The sequence below is a fragment of the Sciurus carolinensis genome, chromosome 5 (assembly GCF_902686445.1).
Source record: "Sciurus carolinensis chromosome 5, mSciCar1.2, whole genome shotgun sequence".
NCBI classification, from domain to species: Eukaryota; Metazoa; Chordata; class Mammalia; order Rodentia; family Sciuridae; genus Sciurus; species Sciurus carolinensis.
Window position 1 is genome coordinate 98,908,145 of NC_062217.1, and position 24,959 is coordinate 98,933,103.

Here is a 24,959-nt window from a genome sequence, read left to right on the forward strand (position 1 = left end):
TTTGCCTTTCTTCTTTAGTTCATGTGCCCATTTATTGGTTGGGTTATTGTTTATTGATGTTAATTTTTTTGAGTTCTTTATATATTCAGAATATTAATCCTCAACTGGAAGAGTCACCTGGCAAAGATTTGTCCCATTCTATCAGTTGTCTTAACACTATTATTTCCTCTACCTGCAGAAGATTTAAAATTTTATGTCATTCCATTTATTGGTTCTTGTTATTACTTCCTGAACTATAGGAGTCCTATTAGGAAATCACTGCCTGTCCCTCTATGTTGAAGTATTTCCCCTATGTTTTCTTCTAGCAGTTGTGAAGTTTCTGGTCTCATACCTGCATCTTTTGTCCACTGTGAGTTGACTTTTGTACTGTGTGTGGGGACAGGGATCAAGTTTCATTCTTCTACATATCGATAGCTACTTTTCCCAGAATCATTTATTAAAGAGGCTGTCTTTTCTATGCTGTATGTTTTTGCCACTTTGTCAAGAATGTGGTGACTACAGGTTTATGTGCTTGTTTCAGTGTCTTCTATTCTATTCTGTTGGTCTATCTATACATTTTAATGCCAGGACCATACTGTTTTCTTTCTTTCTTTCTTTCTTTCTTTCTTTCTTTCTTTCTTTCTTTCTTTCTTTCTAAGCTATTACAAATGGAATTGTTTTCTGATTTATTTTTCAGAAGATTCATTATAAGTGTATAAAAATTATTGTTTCCTTCTTTTTTTTTTTTTCTCTTCTTGTACCAGGTATTGAACTCAGGAATGGTTAACCACTGAGCCGTATCCAAAGCTCTTTTTTTTATATATATATTTTTTTGATACAGGGTCTTGCTAAGTTTCTTGGACCTCACTAAATTGCTAAGACTGGCTTTGAAATCAAAATCCTTATGCCTCAGCCTCCCAGACTGCTAGGATTATGGGTATGTGGACCATACCCAGCTGTATATTGGTTTTATGTACAACTATTTTGTTGAATTTGTTTATAAGTTATAGAAGTCTTCTGATGGAAGTTTTCAGGTTTTCTAAAAACAGGATTATGTTATTGAAAAAAAGGGATAATTCAACATTTTTCTGTTTGTATTTCTTTAATTTCTTTCTCTCGTCTAATTACTATGGCTAAAATTTCAAGTACAGAATTGAGTAGGAATAGTGAGAGTGGATGTTTTACCCTTGTTCCTTAATCAGTTCTTCCACATCAAATATGATGTTGGCTTTGTGTTTGTTGTACATAGCCTTTATTTTGTTAAGTTTCTCTTATCCCTAGTTCCTTCAGGGTTTTTAAATCATGATCTAGTGTTAAATTTTGTCAAAGACTTGTTCTGTATTTATTGAAATGATCATGTGGTTCTATTTATGTGTTGTATTGCATTTATTTGCACATATTGAATCAACTGTGTTCATGAAATGAAACTAACTTGATCATTATGTACAATCTTTTTGTTGTGATAAGGAATCCAGTTTGAAAGTATTTTATTAAGGATTACTACATCTATATTTGTTAATATGCTCACCAAATGCTCATGTGTGAGACAATGCAAGAAAGTGGAATTAGTAGGTTATGAAAGTCTTAACCTAACCAATGCATTAATCTGCTGATAAGGATTAACTGGAGGGTAACTGTACACAGGTAAGTGTTACTAGAAGTGGGTCTATAGGGGAATGCTCTTGGGCCTTATATTTTGTCCATTGTGAAAGGAACTCTCTCTCTCTGCTTCCTGGTGCCATGTCCCCAGCTGCTTTCCTTCACCACACCCTTCCACAATGGTGTTCTGCCACACCTTAGAGCGATGAAGTCAAGGGTCTGTATGCTAAGACCTCAGAAACCATGAACTCCCAAATAAACTTTTCCTCTTAATATTTTTGTAAGATTCTTTGGTAACAGCAATGATAAAATTGACTAAAAAAATGTTCAAGGATATTGGTTTATAACTTTTTTTCCCTTGTTGTATCTTTATGTAGTTTTGGTATCAGGGTAATACTAGCTTAGTAGAATGAGATTGCAAATGTCTCCTTCCTCTTTTTTTCAATAATTTGAAGGGTATTGATGTCAGTACTTCTTTTTTTAAATTTATTTTTTATTTGTTCTAATTAGCCATACATGACAGTAGAATGCATTTACACATTTTGATAGATCATATACAAATAGAATGTGATTTCTCACTCTTCTGATTCATATTATAGGATCATAGCAGTCATTCAGTCATACGTGTACAGGCAACAATGTCTGCTTCACTCTACTATCTTTCCCAACCCTATACCCCTTCCCCTCTACCCTCTGTTCTTCCCTAGCCACCCGCCTTTATGGTGAACTAGCATCCATATATAAGAGAACATTCGGCCTTTGGTTTTTTGTTTTTGGTTTATTTTGATTAGCATGATATTCTCCAGCTCCATCCATTTACCAGCAAATGCTATAATTTCATTCTTCTTTAAAGTTAAAGAAGATAAAATCAGATCTTTAGCTGTTATTCATCCTGGCCTATGCTTTTATTTGTTGGCGGGGTTTTGTTTCTGTTTCCATCTCGTTACTTGTTATTTGTCTTTTCAGATTTCCTGTTTCCACTTGCTTCAGTTTTGGTTGGTCATATGTGTCTGAAATGTATCTATGTTTTAGAGGTATTTCAATTTACTGAAATATAAGTTTTCAAATAGAATTTAATGATCGTCTGAATTATAGTGGTATCTTTCATAATATCCCCCATTTTCAACTCTGATTTTATTAACTTGGGTCTTCTTTCTCTTTCTGTGGTTAGTTTGGATAAGGGTTTATCAATTTTATCTGTTAAAAGAACAAACACTTTGCTTTATTGATCCCAAGTATTGTATTTTAACTGTATTTCATTAACATCAGCTCAGATCTTTATTTCTTCCACTGATTTTGGGAGTGTTCCATTATGAGCTTGAGATGCAACATTAGATTATTTATTTGCACCTTTTTTTGTGGAGGAACTTAGAGTTTTATATTTTCTGCTTAGTACTGCCTATACCATATCCCACAGATTCTGTTATATCGAATTTCCATTTTTGATTCTAAGAATTTTATAATATCCCCCAATTTGTTCAATGATGCACTTATATCATTCAAATGTGTTTGGTTTAATTTCCATGTTTTGATATAGTTTCTGCAATTTTTCTTCCTACTCATTGTGAATTTTATTAAGTTATGGTCTGAAAAGATGCAAGAGATCATTTCATTTTTCTGTATATGCCAAGACTTGCTTTGTGTACTAATAATCAATTTAGAAGAACTTTCCATAAGAGACTGAAAAGAAAGTGTATTCAACTGTAGTTGGATGAAATATTCAACAGATATCTATTAAGTTCCTTTGATTGATAGTACATTAAATCTGGTGTGTCTTTGTTGATTTTCTGTCTTGGAGATCTATCTTGTGGTGACAGTGGTATTATAAAGGCCCCCACTACTACTGTTTTGGAGCTTATCTATCTCATTTTATCAAGTAATATTTGTTGTATGAAATTATCTCCATCATTGTTCAGAGCACAAATATTTAAAAGCATTATATCTTCCTTTTAAATTTCCCTTTACTATGATGTAATGTTTCTTCTCACTTATTTTGGTTTGAAGTCAGTTTTTTTTTTTTGGGTATGTGAGGATCTAATCCTGCTTGCTTTTGGATTTCATGTGCATTGAATATTATTTTCCAGCCTTTCCCTTTCAATCTGTGAATGCTTTTGCGATGAGTTTTTCTTAGAGGCAACATACAGTTAGGTCTTATGTTTTAATTCAACCTGCCAGTCTATGTCTTTTAATTGTAGAATTAAGAACATGTACAATTAGCACTATTATAGAGAGCTATGCATTACTTCCTGTCATTTTATTTCCAATGTTAGAATTATTGATAATTCTCATTTGTTTATCAAATCTTCTAATGAGATTTATTCTTCCTATACTGTCTTGGTTATTTTTATTTTCCTCTTCTGTTTGTATGGTTCCTTTAAGTATCTTCTCCAACATTGGCTTAGTTGTGATGAATTTATTTAGTTCATGCTTATCTTGGAAGGTTTTTATTTATTCTTTGATTCTAATGGATAGTTTTGATGTATGTAACACTCTAGGTAGTGGTTATTATCTTTCAGTTCTTGAAATATATTATTCTATGCCCTCCTGGCCTTTAGGTTTTCTGCTAAGGACTCTGATGTTATTCTCAAGGGTTTACCTTTATAAATGACTCAATGCTTCTCTCTTGGTTCTTTTAAAATTCCTTCCTTGTTATTAATTTTTGACATGTTACCTATAAATGTCATGGAGCAATTCTTCTTCCATTTATAAATGCTTCCTGTACCAGCATATCCATATTTTCCCCAAGATTAGAGGCATGCTCTGCTATTATTTCAGTGAATAAGTTTTCTGTGTCATTTGTCTTTACCTCCTCTCCTTTCTTAAGACTTATGAGTTTTAATTTTTTCTTTCAGTGTTGTCCCAGAGATCTTGCTTATTCTGTTCATAGTTTCATTTCTTTCTTCATTTTTTCCTTATTACTCTCTGAATTTTCTACTTCACTTATCTGTCTTTTAGGTCTGCTATCCTTTTATTCTGCTTGGGATAACCTATTGGTGAGATTCTTGATTGAATTTTTATTTATTTACTTTTTTATTTCTTTGATTTCTGTTTGATTCTTTTTCAGAATTTCTATGCCTTTATTAAAATGTTTTTTCATATCTAGCATTTTTCCCATATTATCATTTTCTATTAATTTTTAACTGGATAAAGTGAAGAAATGTTGTTGATCTATCTTGATCTATAATATCCCAAGTAACTCTTTGATGTCTTCTTTTTATTCATTTATATCAATTAAGTTGTTATACTAGGTTGACACATCTTGTTCAAAATTATATATTCAGTCATAAATTATTAATTAATTTTTATGAATATTTGTTCATTTTAAATCATTTTGTTTCTAGTTTTGCTTATTTTTGAATTTTCCAAACTATTGAAATATGGAGACGATAAAGGAAAAATAAAATTTTCCTTCATAGTGAATAATAAAACCTGACAGAACCATGACAGAAACAGTGGTACTTGATGGAAATTGAAAGGAAAAGAAACCACTGCAGAATGTAAGGGTCTGGATGAACACAATGGGAAAGGTTCAGACTGAACAGGTAAGAACGTGAAGGAAGAAAATAATTGAAGGTGAGGAAGAAAATAATGTAGAAAGTTCAAATCAAACCTAAGAGCAGGAAGAAGTATTCTGTGCTCCATCTCTAAGTTACTCTGTGTAGGATTAAATGCTTGTATTGGAGAGAACAAGATGTGATAAGGTCAAAAGCTGATCTGGGACAATTTATGGAGAAACTTGAATGTTACTCAAAGGAGCATCATTTTATTCCATAAATACCAAAAGTAACAGAGTGATTGTGCTGGAATGTAACATGATGTAAGCAGTATTTTATGATAGCAAAATTAATCAGGCATGGACTAGTATTGAGAGACAAGCAGAAAAGTAAGGCAATGTATCATGATGCATAAATGAGATTATAAAATCTTAAAGAGCATCTAGATCAGTAGTCAAATGACAAATATTTTTCAGTGCCATCAGGTGTTGGGAATTCAGAAGAGAACATTAGGGTTCTCAGTTCTCATCTGCCAGCATTCACATTCCAATCTTTTTTTTTTCTATCAGAATTTTTTTAGTTTCATTTATTTTTTTAATTTATTTTTATTGTAAACAAATGGGATACATGTTGTTTCTGTTTGTACATGGAGTAACAGCATCACATTCCATTCTTAAAAACACCTTGAGTGATGGGTGCTAATAAGATGTGAGATGAAAAGTTGGGAACTTTTCCGAATTTAGGAAGATCAGGTAAATGCCCTTAAAAAGTAAATCTGAAAGCTAAGCCAGAAAGACAGATCAAGAATTAACTATGTAAAAGGTGAGGGAAGGGACAGTTTAGAGACTATTCTAGGCAGAAGTAGAACTTGTAAAAATCACTGAGGTTCAAGATAAATATTAAGAGCAGTTTTCTGGAATTTTCTATACTATCCAAAAATCTTATGAGTAAAATGATTAAGAAGACTTAGTTATCACTAAGCTTTAAAATTGACAGCAGAATCACACTGCTAAACATGATTTCCTCTGAAAATTATATAAAGAATTTTAAAGTCACTTGACTCAAGATAAATATTTGTGCAACAGGGCTTGTAAAAGCTCTTCAAAGTCCATTAAGTTCAGTGACACATGATATGACATCAGAGCAAGAACCCTAATACAGAAATCATGGACAGGCAGAAAAGTATATGACTTAGAAATGAATTCTACATGGCATTATGACAGAAAGTCAGACAATAACTCTAACAAAAATCAGATTAGTATGAGAGATGGCCATTTAGCTAAGAAGAATGAGGGGGAGGGAGAAAGTAAACATTTTAATCAAATCCAATATACCTCATTATTGATTTATTTTTGCCAGACTTACCTTGTAGAATACTTAAAATGCTTTTGACATTGAGATATTTGGTCGAAGCTATTGGATTAGTCAGGGTGAAAACTCAGCTACTGGTGTAATCTCTTGTATTTCATTTAAGTGTGATTTATTCCTTTCTCCACAAGAAGGCTCCTTTTATTGATAAAAGAAATGAGATTGAAAATCACAAAGGAAATTTGATGTCCATTTACACAAAATAGGTTTGCAAAGTCTAAGTAGCAGACAAGAAAAGGATTCCACTACATGAAGATTATAGGCTTCATCTCCTTTTTTTTTTTCTTTTTTTTATTGTTGTCAAGTCAATAATAGTCAGATTTTCTCTTATGTGTTATTCAATTGGTTATCCTCTAAGTTTTGAATTACAAGTTTTGTTATTAAAAAAATTAATATCATTTACTACTCTTAGTGCTGCACCTCTTAGTAGATGGAAACTCTTACAAAATGTCAAATCTGCAAAGCATTTTACAGTAAGCTCTCCTAGGGAAATTTGTATTTTCTTATTCATTTCATCAAAGTAAGACAATTGTCAAAACATCTTGGCAAGCCTTAAAACTGTCATATTTAATATGCTCACAAGATTCTGGATCAGGTTGAAATATCACAGTTTCCCAAATATTTGAAAATAATGTCCTGGTTAATATTTAGTGTAACTACAGTAGATCATATTGAGGTTTTTCATCAACCAAAAACATCAAATACAGAAGGAAAATAAATTTATAGTCTTAAAATAAAATTAGAAAAATTCCTAATGAATACCCATCAGACCATATTTATTTAGTATCAAAAATGATGGAAAGTTAGTAAATAAAAGCTGTAGGTCTTAGTTTTTACATCTTTGGCTTTAGTCTGGCATCTATATTTAGTATTCAGACATGGAGAATGTTAGTACTCAGAAGACCTAAATTAATCTAGTCCCTATTGTTTAAGACCTAGACTACTTAAATTATAAGTTCAAATATTAAATCAGTGTGAGAACAAGAATTACAGTTAACTCTTTTTATTCCCTGCAATGGCTCTTCTGAAAACACTCGTCATGTTCACTAAAGAAGTTTCTAGTTGACAAATGCAATAGACAACCTCATTCCACAGTGTATTCCATGCTTGGTGGTGTTGACCTTGTCATTTAGCCCTTTTCATGCAGGCCTTCTCTCCAGTGTTTTTCAGAACTATTCTGTCCTGGTGCATCTCCTACTCCCTGGCACTCTTTCAAGGACATTAATCTTAACCTAATTCTTCTCACTTCACATATTCTGCTTCAATGAGTTCATCTATTCCTTTTCAAAGTTCCTCTCAACAAAGGAGTGCAGAGTAGGCTGTCCTGCTCTGAGTTACTCCATGAAGTACAGAATAGTACTTCTCAGCATATGCCTATCCCTGACTTTCTCTGTTTTACAAAGGAGTGGTTTGCCATTAGTTACTCCATTTTTTAGTTTAAGTGGAGAGGTAGAACACCTTGATTATACAAGTAAACAACCACCATCTGCCTAGTGCAACCATAATACAAAACCTGATGAATAAAATAATCATGCTAATAAAATTGATCACCTGTGAATGGATCAAATGAATCAAAAACACATGGATGCATGGATGTTTCAATTCATATTAGAAAAACCTGACCACCAAATGAAGCCACTCTGCCATTCAAGACTGGTAAAAGAAGAAGCACCCTGAGATCAAATGCAGCAACATCTGGATCCCATCACTTAATCACTTATCATGAGCCCTACCCAGGAAAATCACCATAGCAATGAACCTGAAATCTCTATTCTCTGACTTTAGAACAGAATGGTTTCTCCTACTCCTGATGACCACACATAACCCACTACAAATTTACATCTCAGTTGGACACTATGAACCTGAAATCTGTTTGAATATGGTCTAGAATAAGTTCCTGAGTTTTAACTCTTCTGAACTCAAACAAGTTCTTTGGCTGGCTCATAATCTTACCTGACCACCTACAGTGACTCTTCCCATTCCTGTCTGCTCTCTTTGCTCTCAGTTCAGTCTCCTGAAACCCTATGGTTACCTTACCCCTTCTGTAGCCTTTCCCTAACACACACACACACACACACACACACACACACACACACACACACATGTGTGTATGTGTGTAAACTTTGATGTGTGACTTTAGTGTTATTAATAATAGTAGTTAAGACTGAAAGAAAAGAACTCATGATTATCTAGCTAACAACTATCTGGTGGCCCACAAGTGTTCAGTGGACACCACTACTCAAACTGGTGTCTATGAATTTGTTATTCAACAAAGTCTTACACTGTAGAAAGACATGCACGTATTTGGCCCATGTTAATGATGTACCTTGATCACAATAAGAGGGTTTCCATATAATTTATCACTCAAATTAGGGTACTTTTTAGAGGGTGGTAATAATATTTCTGTAAGGATAATAGGAAAAAACTGGCAAATCTGAATGTACAGCCTCCCTGTGCATATGAAATGGTAGAATTCACAAATGGTTTAAATTTCACATTCTTTCTGTATACAAGTCTGTGACCTTGTAGGTTTGAAGTCCCCACACTGTCCTTCCCCCTGGATTTTTGACCAATGGGATGAAGGGAGTGATGCTATGCCAATTCTAAATTTAGGCCGCAAGAGGACGTGCACACTACTGGTTGTTGCATAGTTTGACTTGTAGTGCTTGCAGCTGAGCCTTTCTGTGAAAACACACCTAACCCAGCCTGTGAGAGGATGCAAGGGATTTATGGAGAAAGAGACACATGGAAGATGTTGGCGGCACACAGTTGACACCAGCAAAGGTGAGCCACCCATCTTACTTGGCCTGAAAACACATACAAGGAGGATGCCAGCAGAAACAAGATTTTTCCAGTTAAACTCAATATACACTCTTGACTTAAAGAATAATGAACCAAATATATCATTCTCAATGTTAAAAACTTGAGGTTGATTTATTATGACATTGTATTGTTGTAGTAGAAAACCCACACACTAACTCAAATTTCTCTTCTGAGATTCAGATTCATATACTATCTATACTAAACTGTCCCACAGGCATTTTGAACTTAATAAGTCTTTCAAGTTAAAATCCTGGGACCATATTAAATATTTGCTCTTTCTCAAATCCAATTTGAGAGCTATTCTTCCTGAATCTCTCTCATGTATCTTTGTAAGTCATTGTTTTCTTCTGTCATCACTGACTAAAGATTGGCTGGACTTCCTCAGTCAGGGTTCTGGCAAGAGAATTAAGCTGTAATGTCCTAAAGCATCTGCTGAATGTAATCCATTAACTTAATCCAGGAGTGGAGAATTGAGATAGGTGTCACTCCAACAATTTTTTAGGGTTTACTGTCCCTGAAGATTCAGGGTTGAAGAGGATTGGTAGGCTATGCCCATTTTTCACCTGGACCATTGCAATGTGACTCTGGTTGTTCTACCTGTAGCCCCACCTTATTTCAATTGGTCCATTGTGAAAGTTATGATTTATTTTAGCTTTTGCCACTGATTTTTACCTGAGTCAACAATCTGCAAGTAAAGCATTAGCTCTCAATGACAAGAACAATAATAAAAGTAAAACAATGGAACATTTAGCATATTAGTAATTCCTTGTTACTGCTAACCTGGCTATGTCTTACTAGTAAAACCTTGTATGAAAAGTTGGTGCTGTCATGTCACTCTCTCCCTATACTTATTATCACTCTATGATAGATTGTGTTAAGCATTTGAACTCTCTATAAAGTGGAAAATAAATATAATAGCCATCCTATACATCAGGTTACCTATATGGACATGGCCCTAATGTACATTTATATCAACACACATGGTGGACCCAGAGTGGAATTCCTGAGCTGAGGGCTAGATGTCTTTCAAGGTGTTACATGCTCTCAATTTGAATGCCTTCAGATATATTGAAATGCATTTCTAAGGTGAGCATGCTGAACTTTATTGATATTTCTTGGGCAGGAAGAATATTTTCTACAAACTGCAGCAACTTGCCAAGATTTCCTCTAATTTTATTAGGCCGTCAATCAGCCAGGTTAGCTCATACAAGTTAATATTTATTTATAGCTTACATACAGTTGAATGATTCTTGGTTTAACTGGAGGCAAAATGTTAGTTCCTCATGACATTTAACAGTTCCTGGAATCATTATTTTAACAGCATCTATTTGACCTGAGAAACTTCTTACCTAACAGAAATAGTCTTTGGGAAAAATTTGCTTACATAAAAACTCAAGAGTGAAAATGACCTTAAAGGTCAATTTTAATCATCTTTTGAAAATAAATATGGGCTTCCAAGTAAGAAGATGACATGGACTCAGGTTTCTTTCCTCACTCAATATACATATAAATGACCAATAAAATATTAAAAAAAAAAACAAGGAGTAAGTGCTCTACACTTGGAAACTAGTGAATTTGTCAACAAATGGCCAAGATTTCAAGGAATTTCTGCTAAATATACTACAGAAAAATTGATTAAAGGTTTGGTTTATAGTTTCCCTCCCTATAAAAAATAGCAGCATTAGGAAGAGATTCTAGAAAACCAGAATTTATGGGGCTTTTCATGAAAAGGAAAAGAAAACTGCAATAAGGGGTGTTTTTCAAGAACAAATGGCTAAAACACAAACAGAATATCCAGCTCCCTCTAAATTTAAGTAAAAAGTCTAACAGATCACAGAACCTCAGAGGCAGGCAATTTTGGGTAAAGGGCTCACAAAAACAAACAATTCATAAGCCTTTTTTTTCTGGAAGGGACAGATACAATGAATGGAAAGTCAACATATTTAGGAAAGTTTCCAATTGAGTTATTTCTTCTTTTTCCTCTTCTATCTCCCTAAATCACAAAATATTTGAAATGATGCTAAAAATCAAAAGAAGGAAAACATTTTAAAGAATTAGAGAAAATAGCTCTCTTCTCAAATTCATTCACTAACCAAGGAGAAAAACTTTTAGCTGCCAAATTGTTTCCAAATGATTCAAGACAATGTAGCATCAAACAACTCAGTATTCATGAAGTTAAAGCACCACGGTAGGAAAATTTGAAGATGAGGGTAATATAATGCAGTGGGTGTAGAGGGTTTGTAAAAATAAAACATAGGATGATAAAGTCCTTCCAGAGAAGGTACTGAAAACCACACAATTTCTATAAGCAATGAATATAAGCTAACTATACCAGTTACATGTGATGATATGTTTTCCTGTCATTTTATAAATAAGTACACTGTGGTTCACCTATCCAGAAACTTTTCATGACCTTGAACAACTTCTCAGGTTGATCAGATAAGGACAGTATCACAGTAGCCTGAACATGCAGCAGGAGTTTACTGAGGACCTGGTGGGGGGAACTCAGAGTGGCTGTACTAAGAGCATCTCTTCCAATTTGCCTCATCACTATATCCTAAGTTGAAAAATAAATGTAGAATTAAATGCCAAATTCTATAAATTCTGTCAAGTATAAATCTGTACTCCAAATATATACATGAAAACTGCATATTCGCCTAACATGCAATATGTCAGATTGAAGTCATATCTTGCTGTCTGGTAGAAACAGCAAGACTGCATTCCATGACAGCTCTGAGGAAGTAAATATTTGCCTGTGGACCTGATCAGAGCTCTTTAGAGAAGGGCCCAACACTGAAGTGGTGGATAGTGTGTATGAGTGCCACGTGGGGACCTAGAAAAAGAAGAGAGCTGAGGTTGCTTTCAGGCAAGATGATGGGCAGACCCCCTGGGATGATTTACTTGTGTGGTACTTACTTGTTCACAGTTAAAAGAACCAAAACAATGGGACTTTCCATGTCACAGTGGAAAACACAATTATCAAATTGTTATAAATATGAGTTATTTTACAAATGTTAATTACTAAAGAAAAAATTGTTTCTTTAACTTCACCCCTGAGAGAAGGGAAAAGAGATGAATTGAGGTTCATAAAATCAGAGGAGAGTTTTGGGAAGTCAAACATATGATTAAGAGGAATGTCAGAAAGAGAAACAAAAAGATAAATCAAAAAATTAATTATAAAAATAATATAATTAAATTCCCTGAATTGAAGATATAAAAATTAGATTCAACACTTTTTTTCATAATGAGAAAATTTGTGTTTATCAGAAATCCATGAATTAGAAAGTACTATTTATCTATGCTTAAATTATCATCCAAAGATAAGTTTAAAAAAAAAAAGGAGTTAAAACTAGGAAAATCTTGGTTTAAAAATATCCATAGAAAGTGATATTATCAACTTACTATGGAGTTTTTAAAAATATCTTATATATAGGCAAGTCTTGACAATAAGCAATGAAATAAATAGTAATTTATTTCAATTCTATGGCTCATATTGTATTCTATAAGCAAATCTTATTGGATAATCCATTAAGCTTCAGTAGCAAAAATATTTTAACTATCTGAGAAATCTTTATGTATTACATACCATAAAATGGTTACACTTAATAAGTAAAACACTCATAATTTTTTTTAAAAAATAGTAAAGTTGAATAAGATACTCAGAAAGAGAAATGCAAATGCCTAGTTTGCAAGAAAAGATCAGTTGCAATAATTGCAGTTTTAAGCATCAGTGACATGCTCGTTATTTATCTGATAATCAGGCAATAGACACTTGGATTGTTTCCACATTTTAGCTATCATGAATAATGCCACTATAAACATTTGAACAGAGATTTCTGTGTAGACAAATGCTTTCAGTTCTCTTGGGTGTACACCTAGGTGTGGAATTTCTGGGTCATGTGGTAACTGTTTAACATTTTGAGGAAGTGCTAAACTATTTCCAAAACAGCTGCAGTTTTTAAAAATCCTATCAGCAGTGTATGAGAATTTCAATTTCTCCATATTCTCTGTCACACTTACTTGTTTGTTCAAAGACATTTTAATGGCCAAAGTGGTATCCCATCCTATTTACTGTTTGTATTCCTCTAATAAGTAATGATGTTGAGCATCTTTTATGAATTAATTGACCTTTTACAAAATTCCCTAGTCAATAATTTTACAGTAATTTCTTTTCATCATTTTAATAGTTAACTTTTCAGTATTAAACTGAAAGTTTTGTCTTTATAATCTGGATAAAAGTCTGCTATCAGTTGTGATACAGTCCTTTATCATTGGCAAAAAATTTTTCCTAATACATGATTTATCTTCTTAATTTCTTGATTGTGTTGTCCTTTGAAGTATAAAACTTTTTTGTATGTATGAACTTATTTCTATTGTCACTTTTGTTTTGGGATCATAATTAAGAAACTGTCCTTTAATTCTGGTTAAGTTTCATTTTGTTTTCTTCTAAGGGCTTTATAATTTTTATTGTTACTTTTTTTTTTTTTTTTGGTACCAGGGATTGCACCCAAGGGTGCCTAACCACTGACCACACCCCCAATCCTTTTTTAAAAAAAATTTTATTTAGAGACAAGTCTCACTAATTTGCTGAGGCTGACTTTGAAATTGTGATCCTTCTGCCCTCAACCTCCCCAAGTAGCTGGAATTACAGACATGTGTCACAGCACCCAGCTCATTGTTACCTTTAATTGTATGAGATATTTGAGTTACTTTTTGGTTATAATGTGATGTAGGGATTTAAATTCATACTTCTGCATATTCATATAGAGTTGTCCCATACCATTTGTTAAAAAGGCTATTCCTTCCCTCAATGAATCACCTTGGCATCCTTGTTGAAAATCAGATGACTCTTAATGTAAGAGTTTATTTCTCAACTTCCAGTTCTATGTTGTTCTAAATTTCAATTATGACAATACTACAATGCTCTGATTACTATAGCTTTGTAGTAAGTTACAGAATTGGTTACATGGGACTTCCATGCCTTTTCTTTTTTATCGAGACTATTTTGGCTAGTCCAGGGTCTTTCTGTTTTCATATAAATTTTAAGATCAACTTGTCAATTTCTGCAAAACAACAATTGAGCTGTTGCTTTGATATGTATTACATTGAATCTGTAGATTAACTTGAGTTGTATTGCAAATATGCTCTTCTGAATCATGACCTATTTTTGCCTTTCTGGAGGGCTTCTTCAGTGTCTTTCAGTGATGTCACATAGTTTAGAATGTATAAATTGTGGTAGTCTGAAAGCTGCACTGCCTTCCTGCACAGATACGCACATTCTAACTACCACAACCTATAAATATTACTTTGTTTTAAAAGGGACTTTGCAGATGTGATTAAAGATCTCGAGATGTAGAAATGATCTTGGATTACTTGGTGGGCTCAATGTAATCACAAGGGACCTTAGAGAGAAAGGGGAGATCAAACAGATGAAAACTGATGCCATTATAGAAACAGAGGACAGAGCAGGGGGGTGGAGAAACTAGAAGATGCTATAATTCCAGCTTTGAAGTTAGAAAGGGACCTTGTTCTAAGTAACATAGGAAGTGTTCAAAATTTGGAAAATATGATGAAATGGATCTATTACTAGAGTTCTAACAAGGAGCATAGCCCAGTTTAATACCTTAGTGTGAGCTCCATGAAACCCATTTCTGACCTATCTCAAGAGCTATAAGATAATAATTTTGTGTTGTTTTAAGCCACTATGTTTGTGGCAATTTGCTTCAGTAGCATTAAAAACTAGTATAAAACCCATTACACATGAAGTAAAAGTGATTGGATTAATGAGAGAGATATATAATTCAACAATAACATTTGGGACTTTCCAAGGACCATTTTCAATAACTAGGCATAAAAGAAACAACAACAACAGCAACAACAACAACAAAAATAGAAGATTTAATACTACAAGTCTACTCAACCTAAAGGGCATCAGAATACACATGCACACTGAACATTCTTTAGGATAACAAGTTAATGCATATATAAAGTGAGATGTAAATTTAACAGAGTTACATCATATAAAGTATTTTTTCAACCACAATGGAATTAAAATGGAACTCAAAAACAGAAGAAAATTTGATAAATTCACAAATATATGGAAATTTAACAGCATACTCCTAAATACCAATTGACCAAAGGAAAACACCTTTATATGAATGAAAACAAAAATACAAAAAATTTATGAGATAATTACAGAATTGCTTAGAAAGAAATCCATAGCTATAAATCTACATTAACAAATAAAGATCTGAAGTGATAACCTAAGCTTGCACCTTAAAAAAGCAGAAAAAAAGCAAACTAAATCCAAATGAGGCTAAAGACAGAAAATATTATAGTGTAAACAAATGTAAGAGAATTAAAATATATAAAATTAACAATAAACATTTGTTTTTTTGAAAAAGCAATAAAATTGACAACCCTTTAGATAAATTCATCACAAAAAGGAGAGATACAATTCAAATTATCAAAGTTAAGAATAAGAAGGAGCATCAATAACAAATTTATAGAGCTATAAAGAATAATAAAACAATTGTGAACAACATGAAACAAATGTGACAACAAATTAAATAACCTAGATAAAGTGGACAAAGTCTTATTATTGAATCAGCAACCAAAACCTTTCCACAAAGAAAAGTCAAGGAACAGATGGTTTCAACAGTGAATTTTACCAAATGTTCAAAGAATTTATACTAATTCTTTATAAATTCTTCCAAGAAAGAGAAGAGGAAGGAATACTTCCCAGTTCATTCTGTGAAGTCAGTATTGCTGTGACGGCAAAACTAGGCATTGATATAACAAGAAAACTACAGCCAATATCTTATGAATACAGATGTGAACATCTTTCAAAAAATACTAGTAAACTGAATCCAGTAGCACATTAAATGGGTTTTGCATAATGTCTAACTAGATTTTATTTCAGTATTGCAAGGTTGATTCAACATATAAAAATTAATTCAATATACAATATTGATAGAATAAAAGATGAAAGCTATGAGAAAATGACCATTCTTGGCTTGATAAAGACATCTACAAAATCCCCATAGCTGGAAAAGACTGAACACTGCAGCCCTAAAATCAGAAATCAATCAGAGATGTCTACTCTTGCCACTTCTATTCAACATTATATCAAATGCTTTTGCCAGAGGGGGGGGAAAAAAAGAATAAAAAAGAAGATTAAAAAAAAGAATTCAAAGGCATCCAGATTAGGAAAAAAATTAAAGTTTTTCAAAGGTGTCATGACCTTGTATATAGAAAAGTCTAGGAAACCTACTAAACACATTAAAATTGATAAATAAGCTCATTAAGGTTGTACATTGATAAAAGTCAGTATGCAGTAAATAGCTACATCCTAACATTGAACCATCTGCAAATTAATAAAAAAAATTATTTTATATCCAATAGTATTTGGAAGAAAATACTTAGGAATAAAATTAACAACAGTTGTGCAAGATTAGTTTTAGAGTTCTGAAGAAGTTGAACTTGACAAGTTTCTCCAGTGCTTATTCTAGTTAGATAAAAGAGTGTATTTTTGAAAGTCCTTATTCTGCCATTTTGGAAGTACTTCTCACTTGTACTGCATTTCGACTGAAATTTATTCTTGCTATAATACAATTTATAGAATGTTTTGAATTTTAAGATGTTTTATCAAATGAAGGACTAATATTAGGTTTTAGGTTTCTTTGGTAAAGTGATTCCAAGAATAACTAGTGGTATATGTGAATGTGTGCACATGTGTATGTTTGTGATCCTAAAATTGAGTGCTACCTACAAGAAGTCTGAAAGTGGCCACATTCCTGATCTAGCACCTTCAATTCAGTTCATCTCAATTAGACCAATATTTGCTCATTCTGCATAATGTTTCAGTTGATCAGCTTTGTCCCAGGGATACCAGAAGAGATAAAATTCAGACTTTACCCTTAATGAGCTTATAGAATTCCTCAGATTTTTAAAAAAATTTTTCTTGCTAGACAGAGGAAGAAAGGTCAATAGACCTGGAGGCAATATTGTTTTCAGAGCAAACCAGACCAGGGTAGTATCCTGCTTCTGTCAAAGAGCAACCATAAAGCTACTTTTACTGAATGCTTAAGCCCAAGACTGTGCCAAATGCTTTATATAAGAGTTTCTTATGTAACTTTCATGAAAATTCTATGAAGCAGCTTATCCCCATTTTCAACTGAGCAACTGAGCCTCTCATAGGTTAAATAAAATGACATAATAGATACTTTATCACATTCATACTTAAAAACAAGTCTAACTTTAAAAGTTACATCTTACATTCAACCAGATTTGGTTGCTTACTGAATGAACACTTTGAGGCAGTCTTTCCAAGTTTATTTCTTTCTATATGGTTCATAAAATTTTACTTTGGAGGGTAATTAACACCAGCAGCCACAATACCAAATCATTCAATCTCCAAGGCTTAATAAATCAATACAGATGTCTTGGTTTGTCTTGACCATATCACATTTCAACTGAAGAATGAGCTGCCGTACCCATTCATAAAATTTATGCCACTGGACCATGTGGTCCTGAGCAAAAGGAATGGGAAAATTTAGGACTCAAACTTTGCTCTTCAATCTGCCACAGCTGGAAGTGACATTTCCATTCACATTTCATTGACCAGAATTCAGTCAGTCATACTGCCTCAATTCAACTATGGAGGAGGCAGTAATGTACTATCCTATGTACAGAGGAAGAGGGAGCAGAATGTAAATACACAGCATTACCACTGTTACTTGCACTTCCTATAAGTGACACCCAGCAGATACTCTTTAAAGGATAACCTCTGTCAACATTCAAGCCAATACTTCCAGGACACAGAGTTACAGGAACTCTCCCTTTATATTTCCTTCCACAATATTAACTGATGAAACATTAAAAACACAACACATATATGCATATGTGTATACACACACACACACACATACATACAGGAACATTTTTATAAAGAAAGCAAAGATGAGTAAGATGTAGCCTGTAAAAGAATAATTGATGACACAAGTGGAATTAAAGTATTTGCAAATATGTATGATGTTCAAACTAATACTTGCAAGATTGGTTCCACAGAGAAAATGTGGTTTTCACTAAGCAGTGGAACTATTGAAATATTTATTTTCTTCTTACCACCTTTTTCCATGGTAATCATGCATTAGTTTTATAATTAAACAAAAAAAATAACTATTTAAAGACATGCACTGTTAATTTCAACACCTGACCCCTTAATAGGTGACAACTACATTAAGAACAGAAGCATAACATACACCTCTTTAAAGAATATAATGTAGAATGATTATTTTAAAAGTAGATGTCAAAATAATCTTTTCTAAAATCTAGTGAGTTTTCCAGATTCTGGAAGCATCTATGTCTGCAGCTCAGGATGAACATCACATCTTAGGGAGATGATTTAGCAATATCTTCATTATGTTTTGTAATCTGAACACTCAGGTTAATGGTTACACCAAATAAAAAGGTTATCTATGCTTCTGCTTTTAAATAACTAAATGATATACTTGTCAAGAAGTTTTCAGACTATGGTTTTAGGCACTACATAAATACATGAATAGGCAGCCTGTGCAGGGAAGAGAGAGTACAGGTTATTTTGGAGAGGTCCATTTATTCACAATTCATAAATCAGCTGATAAGGGAAGAAGTTATGTTTAACAGAATGCTGTCACCTCTATTTCTGCCTCAGGCGGTGAACTCAGGATAAAATACAGCACTGTGAAATTGTTTAAACCACTAATCCTGCTGTTTTCATTTATAGAGATAATTGGGGAGACACATGCTGTTCCACCTAATAAGTTATGGCATACAGAAGAAAACGCAACCCCATCTGGACCTTATGTTTACATTTAATGCTGTGCCTCTGTTATGGAACCATTCCCTGATAAAGGTAAAGACCAACTAATATATTATTAAGGTAGTATAGCACAAGCTTCTCAGAGTTATTAATGCTAATTTGGAAACTGATCTGCAACTCTGTGATCCAGCTTCACAATGCTACTTTTAATAAGTCAACAATAATAGAACATGCCTGAGAATAAAAGAGGTCATGCACTATATACTTTATATTCCCCCAAAAAATAAAAATAAAAATCATAAATGACCATTTTAAAAGTGGATTTTGTTCGTGTTTCTGGAAAAAAAAAGTGATTTTCCTTCTAAAATATAAACTAAAGCCAAAAAAAGAAGAAAAAGAAAAGGAAGAAAGGAAAATATGCAGAATTCCGTCCCTTGTCAGTTAAAAAAAGTGTGTATTTATAATAAGTTCACAATTGTTAAAGCTAATATTTACATTTTTTAAGCATTAAGAACTGGGCTGGGTGGCCTTCCGGGTCCTGCTGTGCCGGGGTCCAGCCCTAGCAGGAGTCCATGGGTTCCACACTGGTAAACGGGTCACGGGGAGACAGCGTCGGCGATGGATAGAGAATGAAAGACACAGACTCTAGTTCTGGTGCAATTAATCCCACTTTATTCTGGGGAAGGCTGGGTTTATATACATTTTTTTTCAGACTATAATGGCAGTCTTGTGGTTAATATTAAAGAAGTTTCCAAAGCATAGGCAGAAAACAACAACCTTACAGATCATCTTTACCTAATCACGATTGTTTTAAGAATATCTAACTACGTCGATGAGCTAATACAATGTTTATTTCCTTAATATCTAAACTCTATGTGACCTAAGACTATTCTTATTATTCTCACGGTTAAAGTGATAGACAGGTAATCTCATGTGACCATTTCTATTAGGTCCCTCTGGTTAATATCTAAATTGCTGAGTTAAGGGTTACAGGAGGGCAGCGGTCCCAATTGTAATTGTGTACCAACGTTTATTATAGGGGTGACATATTCTTTGTAGGAAGGAAGGAATGTTGTGAAACCTTATTCTCTTACCTCACCACCACACATGAACAAAACCATCCTTAAAATTTAACCAGCCTGTTGGAGACAAAGGCAGATCTACAACTATTTTCTCCAGAGGCTTTCAGGGACTCATTGCATGGTTGCTAAATTATTTTTAATTTTGTTAGTGGTAAAGACCCATTGTTTTTCAGATTGTAGGTAATATTTTCTGGCAATTTTTGTTGTATTCCCCTCATCCCCTTAAGCAATCCGTTCAGATTGAAATGAGTAATATATTATCAAAAAAACACAGCAGAGAAAACACCATGCTTCGGAGCAAAACATCCGGCAATTCCTTTTAGGATGAGCCTTTGCAATCATCCTCCAGAGGATCTTTGTCAAGCACTGGATGGAATTCCAGATGCCCCCGCACTGCTGTGGCGTCTGCCTGCTGGGGCCTTGTTGGTGGCAGCCCCCTCACCTTAGCCTGGTGACCCCAGGCGCCCCGGCCCAGATCCCCTGTCAGGGGCGGGCTCTGAGGGCCCCAGAGCCGCACCGTGGCCTGATCCTAAGATGGCGCCTGGCAGCTTGCCAGACATAGCTGCACTCATATACAAGTTTTAGGAAGTAACTCTGGTTGGCTGTTGTACATGAGGCGATCCTGGTATCTGCCTGGAGACTGTTCCTTGATAGGCTGACTTTCCTGGTAGTCTACTCTCTGATAGGCTGATGTTCTCAATATAAGTCGGAGACTTGTGGAATAAAGCCCATTTTTGGTTCCTGTGATCAAGAAAAGCGTACGCGTTGTGATTGGCCACCGCCTGTGGGCGGTGGGCGGTCATAAGTGGTGCCGAAACCCGGGACCCTTGAGTTATAAAGAAGAAACTGATCAGGTAAATACAGGGAAAGTAAAGTACAGTCTGGCCAGGTTAAAGTTCGCTGGATAAGCGATGAGTTAAAGTTCGCAGGGTAAACGACGAGTTAAAGTTCGCAGGGTAAGCGACAAGTTAAAGTTTGCTCGATAAGCCACAAGTTAAAGTTTGCTGGATAAGTGATGAGTTAAAGTTCGCTGGATAAGCGACAGAGTTAAAGTTCACGGGAAGCGACAAGTTAAAGTTTTCGGGGAGCGACGGAGTTAAAGTTCGCAGGAAGCAACGGAGTTAAAGTTGGCAGGAAGCAACGGAGTTAAAGTTCGTGGGAAAAATGACAAGTTAAAGTTCGCAGGAAAAGCAACAAATTAAAGTTTACAGGTAAAGTTCATGGGAAAAGTGAGGAGTTAAAGTTCGTGGGAAGCGACGAGTTAAAGTTCGCAGGATAAGCGACGGAGATTGAGTGTTTGTAAGTGCTTTTGCTTTTGTTTTGCTAGTTAAAGTGCTTTGCATTGTTAGTTTAATAGAGAAATATGGGCACTGAAATGTCACAAATGCACATGGAAGGTCCCTTAAAGGATTTGCTCCGGGCCAATGGAATTCCTCTTGAAACTAAAACAGCCCGAAACTTTTTACGCACAGTGGAAGATATTGCGCCATGGTTCTTGGATGAGGGATTACTGAATATCCCTCAATGGGAGCTTCTACGGGAGGATTTGAGAGCAACAGAGAGAGTAAAACCATTACCCCTGGGAACCATGGCCATATGGATGTTAGTTAGAGGGTGTTTAGATACTCCTAATACCAAATGCAGAGAGGCAATAAAACAAGGGGAAGAGGTTTTGGAGGAAATAAAAGAGGAAAGGTCTAAAGCATCAGAAAGGGCGTCAATAAGATCAGAGACAGACAAGGAAAATGAAACTGGGTGTGAGGATAGTTCAGATGAAGAGGAGGATTTACTATATAGAACAAAAAATCTTGCTATTACAGGATCTACTAAATCAAATGTAGCAGTTAAAAGGAGAACTCACAGACTTATGCCGTCTGCTCCCCCACCATATAATTATGAGCATTTAGGGGGACAAAAATGTTATTGTAGCCATCCTAATTCCAATTCAACAGGATGGGACTTCCTACAACAAGATGCAACAGCATTCCCAGTGTTTGAGGATCAAAATAATCAGAGATATCATCAACCTTTAGATTTTAAATTAGTAAAACAATTAAAAGAGGCTGTAATGACCTATGGCCCCCAAGCAGCCTTTACTTTATCACTTGTAGAATCCATAGGGGGAATGAATCTTACTCCTGATGATTGGGGTAACATGGCATGAGCCACGTTGTCAGGGGGGCAATATCTGGTTTGGAAAACGGCATGACAGGAGCATTCCAACGATACTGCATGCCGCAATGCTGCAACAGGAAATCCTCAGTGGAATTTAGAGATGCTTATGGGAATGGGAGTATTCACAGGACAACAGGCTTAAATTGGCTATAATCCTGCAGTGTACATTCAGGTTTCTGCAGCCGCTGTAAAAGCATGGAAAAGTATACAAGGGAGTGGGGACTTGCAAGGTCAACTGTCAAAAGTTATTCAGGGATCAAATGAGCCATACGCTGATTTCGTAGCGAGGTTGATGCAAACAGCAGGCCGCATCTTTGGGGATGTGGATCAAGCTATGCCCTTGGTAAAACAGTTAGCTTATGAACAGGCTAATAAATGGTGTATGGACACCATTCGTCCCTGGAAAAATAAGGATTTAAGTACATATATCAAAGTGTGTAGAGATATCAATGAGACTGTGATTCAAGGAGAAGTTATGGCAGCAGCCATTGCACAAGGATTACAAGGTCCTATAGGAGGGCCTCCAGGAACTTGTTTTTATTGTAAACAACCTGAACATTTCAAAAAGGACTGTCCACAATTAAGGGACCCTAATTGACCCCCTAGAAGACCTAAGCCTCAACGTTGTCCTAGATGTAGAAAAGGTAATCATTGGGCATCTGAATGTAGATCTATGATAGATATAGATGGAGTTCCTCTGCCCCCTCATGGACAGACAAAAAAACGGGAGTTGGGGCCCAGCTCCCCGGGGCCCCTCAAAAGTATACGGGGTGATTCAACAGGTACACAGGACTCACCAACCGTTGACAAGCCAAGGAGAGCCACCACAGGGAGTGCAGGATTGGACCTCTGTGCCACTGCCAGAGCAATACTAACTCCAGAAATGGGAGTCCAACCTATCCCTACAGACCTAAAAGGTCCCTTACCTCCTGATACTGTTGGAATTTTATTAGGTAGGAGCTCTAGTGCACTCAGGGGACTTATAGTTATCCCTGGAGTTATTGACTCTGATTTTACAGGAGAAATTAAGGTTCTTGCACATTCTCCTCAAGGAATTATCTCCATATCACCTGGGGAGTGCATAGCTCAGCTTTTGATTATTCCCAGCCTTCATAATAATTTTCCATCAACCACAGCAACCAGGGGAACTGCAGGTTTGGAATCTTCTGGAGTTGATTTTGCCTGTCTTACCATGGACTTAAAAAATAGGCCAATGCTTAAAATAAAGATTAAAAATAGAGAATTTTCGGGACTCCTAGATACAGGAGCTGATACTAGCATTATTACCCTAAAAGATTGGCCAAAAGAATGGCCTCTACAAGTAACCGAACAAACCCTGAGGGGATTGGGTGTAGCTACTAGCCCACAAAGGAGTAGTTCTATATTGAAATGGAAAAATGATGAGGGCCAACAGGGAACATTTCAACCTTATGTCTTAGACCATTTACCTGTTAATTTATGGGGCAGAGATATTCTCATGCAAATGGATTTAGTACTCACTACAGAAGGCCATTATAGCCAAGAGGCTCAAAATCTAATGGTAAAACAAGGTCATAAATGGGACAAGGGGCTTGGCCGCTATGGCCAGGGAAATACCCAGCCAATTAGTGTTAAGGGCAATCAAGGTCGCCAAGGCTTGGGTTTTTCCTTGGGGCCACTGAACAAAAGTATGTAAAAATAACTTGGAAATCCAATGCACCAGTGTGGGTCTCTCAGTGGCCCCTGACATTAGAAAAACTTAAAGCGGCCCAAGAACTGGTACGACAACAATTAGAAGCAAATCATATTAGACCTTCAACTTCTCCTTGGAATACCCCTATTTTTGTCATAAAAAAGAAATCAGGAAAATGGAGGCTCCTTCATGACTTAAGAGCTATTAATGCTACTATGCAGTCTATGGGGCCAACTCAGTTAGGGCTTCCAGTCCTTACTGCTTTACCAAAAGATTGGCCTACAATAATTATAGACATAAAAGACTGTTTTTTCTCTATTCCATTACATCCTCGTGATTGTGAGAGATTTGCTTTCACTCTCCCATCTCTAAATCATCAACAACCTAATCAACGATATGAATGGGTTGTTTTGCCACAAGGTATGACCAATAGCCCCACTATGTGTCAAATTTATGTTGATCAGGTGTTAAAGCCCATTCGACAAAAATACTCCAAACTTATTATCTATCATTATATGGATGATATATTATTATGCCACTCTGAGGAAGATATTTTAAAGGATATTTATTCTGAATTAATAGAACAACTCAAATTATGGAGACTCATTATAGCCCCTGAAAAGATTCAAGTTGGTACTACACAAGAATTCTTAGGAGCCCAATTAAACAGGGCTGTAGTAAAGCCACTAAAAACTGTCATCAGGGTAGATCATCTAAAAACATTAAATGATTTTCAAAAGCTACTAGGGGATATAAATTGGATTCGTCCATATTTGAGGCTTTCCACAGGAGAACTACTTCCTCTTTTTAATATCTTACAAGGGGATCCCCATCCCACATCTCCCAGAGAGCTCACTCCTGAAGCACGTCTAGTTTTGAATATTATACAAAAAAGATTAGATGAGGCTCAAGTAGATCGTATTGATCTCTCTCAGCCATTACAATTCATTGTTATTCCTAACAAG

General features: G+C 35.1%; 1 pseudogene; it reads right to left on the minus strand.

The window, feature by feature from the left end:
* LOC124985671 (TRIO and F-actin-binding protein-like) overlaps positions 1-22,381 on the minus strand; it is a 29,428-nt pseudogene extending 7,047 nt beyond the window's left edge.
* Between the last annotated feature and the right edge of the window lie 2,578 nt (positions 22,382-24,959).